Source organism: Triticum dicoccoides, chromosome 5B (genome assembly GCF_002162155.2).
Source record: "Triticum dicoccoides isolate Atlit2015 ecotype Zavitan chromosome 5B, WEW_v2.0, whole genome shotgun sequence".
In the NCBI taxonomy this organism is placed as follows: domain Eukaryota; kingdom Viridiplantae; phylum Streptophyta; class Magnoliopsida; order Poales; family Poaceae; genus Triticum; species Triticum dicoccoides.
In genome coordinates this window covers 561,528,395-561,534,107 of record NC_041389.1, presented here as the reverse complement: position 1 = coordinate 561,534,107, position 5,713 = coordinate 561,528,395, and the positions used below count along the sequence as shown (strand labels likewise).

Here is a 5,713-nt window from a genome sequence, read left to right as displayed (position 1 = left end):
CCTGACAGACGATTAGATAGCGCACGACACCTCCTGTGTATATATAGAATATTTAAGAAAGAGAGCATGCATCTATGCGATTCGTGGTGTACACGAACTAGAAATCTGGCTAGCATTTGTACGTGCATATCTAGCCCTCTTTTGGTGATTATTTCTCTTAGATCAAAGTATAAAACTTCAATCTAGTTGCACCACTGTATTCTCCACGATGAACTCTACAAATAGAGTCTAATATTGAATATATTTTTTCTTTCATAAATTTCTAGCAATACGTGGGACCCATACGTCATAGAGTAGCTAATTGTTAAACCAATGCATGTGTCAACACGGGTGACACGCAACTGCAGAAAGCCACCGAAATCATCAGTTGGTGTTGTTCCGTCATGCGTGCAGCAGCAGCAGCAGCACATGCCGCCAGTGGGCGTGGCGGCAGCAACACGTGGCCCGAGCTGCCGCCTTAGGCAGTGGCGGCGCGGCCCACCTCTTGTCTCCCGTTCCGTTCTAGCTCCCGCTCAGCCGAAAATCTGTTACACGACCCTTGCCGCCTGCCGCCGTGGCGGCAGGGCTGGCCGCCTCCGCACGTGGCGGCAGGTGCCACGTGTCGGCTGGCGCACCTGCCGTCATGGTCAAGGGGGTCTTTTTTGTCAATTTTATCTAAAGGGGGTCTTTTCTAGCAATTTCGTTGGGCAGGTGGTCTTTTTCAACAAAAAATCCACGGAGCCGCGGCGGTGGCCCGACGACGAGGACGCCTCGCGGTCGTGCTTCCCCTTGCGGCCGTGATTCCAAAAGCCCATGGCGGCTACGAGGTGGCCGACCGGCGAGATCGGGGACGGGAGAGGGCTAGGGTTTGGGGTGTTAGTCTCGAGGAGGCAGGAAGGGCCCGACTGGGGAGTGTGGACGACGGCCGGTCCACGGTTTTCCCATTTAAGAGGGAAAGCGACCGTTCGCTGGGCGGATGACAGGTGGGGTCGACCACCTATGCGCATTTATGTCGGGCGGTGGGAGGTAGGAGGCCGCCTGCCACGTGGCCCTGACGTGGACGAGCACGCATGCGTTTGCCGTCCGCCGCGACCCAAACTCGGCGCAAGTGTGCGCTTGAAATGGATCGGCCCGGATACAAAACGGATAAGATGGGTCCGGGCCGTGCGCATTGGGCCGCCTGGTTTGTCCATTTTACCATAAACGGATAGGGCCGGACAGAATGGGATCGCGGGGTGAAGTTGGCCTTATAAACTCGACGAGAGCGGGTGATGTTTCGTAGTCTAGCAAGTCAAGCAGAAAAGCTAGAGCCAGCAGTGCACGCTGAACATTAGCAGTAGCCAGTAGCCACAATACTCGATGTCATTGTCAGCGTTGTCATACCCGATGGTGGCGGTGATGGCGGCAGCGGCACTCGTGGTAGTAGCCGTCGGAGCAGCAGCACCGGCGCCGATAGGTAAACGCGGCTGCGAAACGCGGTGCGGTGACGTGAGCGTGCCGTACCCGTTCGGCTTCGGCCCGGACAGGTGCTCCGCAGCGCCAGGCTTCAAGCTCGCCTGCGTCCACGGCAACAGTACCGGTACCAGCTCCGGACCAGGCACACGGCTCCTCCTGGGAAAGGATGGAGTCTTCGAGGTCAAGGAGATCTCGCTGGAAAACAGGAAGGTTCGTGGCCTCATGCCCCCTATCTTCAGAAACGGCGGTATCAACAACACCAGCAACGCCACCATGAGGTCTATGGGCTTCGGTGACAAGCAGTGTCAGTACTCCCTGCCGACCAGCACCGAGCTGGTGGTCACGGGATGCAACGTGCAGGTGACGCTCCTCTTCACGTCTCGTACTAGCACCTACGGCTACACCACCGGCTGCTGCTCTCACTGTAACCGCAGTGGTGTGCTCACCGCCGACGACGTCTGGAACAACTACATGGTCGGCTACTGCACTACCCCGGTCTTCTCGTACCTTGAGTCCTATAACGTGGAGCTCAAGCGGCTCGTCGGGAACAGCACCATAAACGACGATCTGCCCGTGTACGCGTTCATCGCCGAGGAAGGTTGGTTTGATTCGGGCCGGGCGATTCATCTTATGAACCTGGGCGCACGTCGCTCCGGACCCAAGGTCGTGGATAATAATCTTGTGGTTCCCCTGACCATTGACTGGGCATGCCGGAACGACGGATCCTGCAACGCATCCGTCAGCGCTAACTCCAACTGCAGCACCCACTTTGCAGACTACGGATGTCACTGCAATCCTGGATACAAGGGAAACCCTTACATCACTGATGGATGCCAAGGTAGGTACCCTATCTACATATGATCGATTTCGATTTCAAAAAAGAATCAGGCATACCATTACCACTAGTACATTTTGAAATATTTTTCTGCATATTACTCCCTCCGTTCCTAAATATAAGTCTGTCTAGAGATTCCACTATAAAGAGTATATTCGGATGTATATAGACGTCCATTTTGTTCCCTATGTAGTCTATGATGCAATCTCTAGACAGACTTATATTTAGTAACGGAGAGAGTAGAAGATAAAAAGTATGTCAAAATTGTAACCATTCGGAAAAAATAGGGAAAATCCTGTATTTTGGGACTGAAATGTCAAGCACACCTTGCATTTCGGAACTGAAAGAGTAGTTATAGCCATGCATGCGCACGATTATCATTTCTTAGATCACTGGTCAAGTTTGATTAATCCATTCTTTTGCAATATATAGATATCGACGAGTGCAAGAAGCCAGAAGACCATGGGTGTTTCGGCGAATGTCGCAATAAGCTTGGATCATTCGACTGCTGGTGCGCGCGAGGAGGAAACGCAAGCCAACCTAATGGATGCCACAAGACCACATCGAATAGAGGTGCCCTAATATATTGTGCGCTTGTTTTGGACTAAAAAATGTGCCCCCCACAGAAAATACATATTATTAAATTAATTACCGACGTACTCCCTTTGTTCTAAACTAGATGACCCAATTTGTACTAACTTTAGTATAAAGTTGGGTCATCTATTTTAGAGGGTGCTTGGATACGTTTTAGTCCCATGACTAAAAACAGTGGGACTAAAACTTGCTAGTCTAACCCATGCTTGGATTCAAATAATAAAGAGACTAAAATCAAGTTAATGAGCATTTATTATCCTTCACACCCTCCAATACAGAAGTCGCTTGTGTTAAAGGAGAGGAGTTAAATGAGGAGAGAGAGGACTAATCCACATTTTAGTAGGGGTACCCCTGACTAATTTTTTTTTACTCCCAAGACTAGTTTTAGTCCCTCTTTAGTCAGGGGTGCTAGGAACTTTAGTCTTTTAAAAAAACTATTTTTAGTCAGACTAAAATGAGTCCCTTGGATCCAAGCACCCTCTTAGAATGGAGGGAGTAGAATTTACACTTGGCCCTGGCACATAGAAATAGGACCACAGACAGCGACCACCACCTCTCCCTAACATGTGCAAGTATATGAGCAATTATTCTTATAATTACTCCATGGAAAGGAACCGATATATGGTCATGATTAATCTTATAGTTTTTTTATTCCCACCTATAGTGGATTAGATTTTTTTTATTTAACTGGCAGCAAGTCCACGATATAATTCCTCTGGCCAAATCTGCTATAAATCAAATTAATAAAGATGTATGTATTGATTTTTGCAGGTTTAGTTATTGGTCTCTCCGTTGCACTTGGCCCATCCCTCATTCTCTTCTTTCTGGGTGGATTGTTAATAGTTCGTAAGCTTAAGCATCACAGGGCTGAAAAGTTGAAACGGAAGTTCTTCAATCAAAATTATGGACAGCTATTGCAACAGCTAGTATCTCAAAGGTCTGACATTGGTGAGAGGATGATCATCCCTCTAAAAGAAATAGAGAAGGCCACAAACAATTTTGATCAAACACGCCAACTCGGTGGTGGAGGGCATGGTACTGTTTACAAAGGAATATTGTCAGACTTACATGTTGTGGCCATTAAAAAGTCAAATATTATGGTCCAGAGAGAAATTGATGAGTTCATAAATGAGGTTGCCATACTATCACAAATCAACCATAGGAATATTGTCAAGCTTCATGGTTGTTGTCTCGAGACAGAAGTCCCACTGTTGGCATATGAGTTCATTTCCAATGGAACCCTTGGTGATCATCTTCATAATGAATCACCAAAATCAATATCTTGGAGTGACAGGCTAAGGATTGGAAGTGAAGTAGGAAGAGCTATTGCTTACCTTCATTCTGCCGTTTCAGTTCCTGTAATACATAGAGACATCAAATCTTCTAACATACTTCTTGATGATGCTTTCACGGCAAAATTATCAGACTTTGGAGCTTCAAGGTACATTCCTATCAATCAGACTGGTAGAACAGCAACAGCAGTGCAAGGAACTATAGGATATCTGGATCCTATGTACTACTACACGGGGCGGCTGTCAGAAAAGAGCGATGTTTATAGCTTCGGAATCCTTCTAGTGGAGTTGCTTACGAGGAAGATGCCAAACATGTATAGAACTTCAGAAGGTGATGGAATTGTTGCACAATTTGTTGAACTCCTAGAGGAAGGCAAACTAGTTGTCATACTAGATTCCCAAATTGTAGAGGAGGGAGGTAGTGAAGTTGATGAAGTAGCTGCTCTCGCTGCATCATGTATATATAAAGTTAAGAGGAGAGGAGAGGCCTACCATGAGGCAAGTTGAGATGGCACTCGAAGGCATTCAGGCAAACAATCAACTCGTCCTAAATGATTTGACGGGCGAGCAAAATGAAGAAAACGACTCAATTTCAACCAATTTCAGCTTATAGGAACTGAGCTAAAGATACGACCAAAAGGCATTCTCGTTATCTAGGTGGTGCCCCTTTAAGTTTTTTTAGAACTATTTAAGTTTGTTTTGATCCAAGGTATTTTCAGATCGTTAGTTTGGAGTTCTTATTTGGTGTCAAATGCATTTATTCTCCTACCAATTAAATAAAATTTCCGTAATACTCAGAAGACCTTGATTTTGGCGATTCTCCCCGCTCCCGGTGGAGTTTGAACGAGTGAGCTCATTAAAAAAGGTGTACCCAGTGCTGGAATAAAAAAAAGTTGAGCCATTAATTCAACATCTTCTTAGTTCCTTGGGGCGTGATGTGGTGTTCCCCAAAAAAACCTTATTACTTGCTATTTTTGCTTTGGACCTTGTGTTCTTTTCTTTGTTTGAACTCGTGCTATGTTGTTGATGTCGTGAATTTATACTATAAAGCCCCGGGAGGGGACCCTTTTTCGTCGTATTTCAACATCTTCACGGTCAGAGCGAATGCAAGTACGCACGTCACATCCTTTTTGGTTACCGACCAGGAACCCTAGCCGACGCCACCAAGAGAGCCAACCCTTCCTGCGGCTCCCCTCTGCAGGTGACCTCTTGGTAGGTGGTTAGGGGGCTCTTAGGATTCCGCGCATGCGGATCGTTCTAAGTTTTGGTTCTTGGGCCCTTGTGATTTAGGTTTTTGAATCGTTCAACATCTTGGCTTCGGCGGCGACGATGCTGAATAAAGAAGCTTCAGATTCTTCTCTGGTGAGGCGAACGTCTTATGTCGGTGATGGATTTGAGAACCAGTCTCGTGATGGATGTGCCGGCCGGGCGTCATGTCATCCATCGTTGGTCTGCGCTGTCACAAAGCTTGGCTTTGATCGATCGTGGGTGCAATGGTGCATGCGGAGCAGACATGGCAGGAAAAGCATACATAGGTTGGACAAGGAGTAGTGACGCT

General features: G+C 47.2%; 1 pseudogene; it reads left to right on the top strand.

The window, feature by feature from the left end:
• The first annotated feature begins 1,365 nt into the window (after nucleotides 1-1,365).
• Nucleotides 1,366-4,768, top strand: LOC119310097 (annotated as a pseudogene).
• The last annotated feature ends 945 nt before the right edge of the window (nucleotides 4,769-5,713 follow it).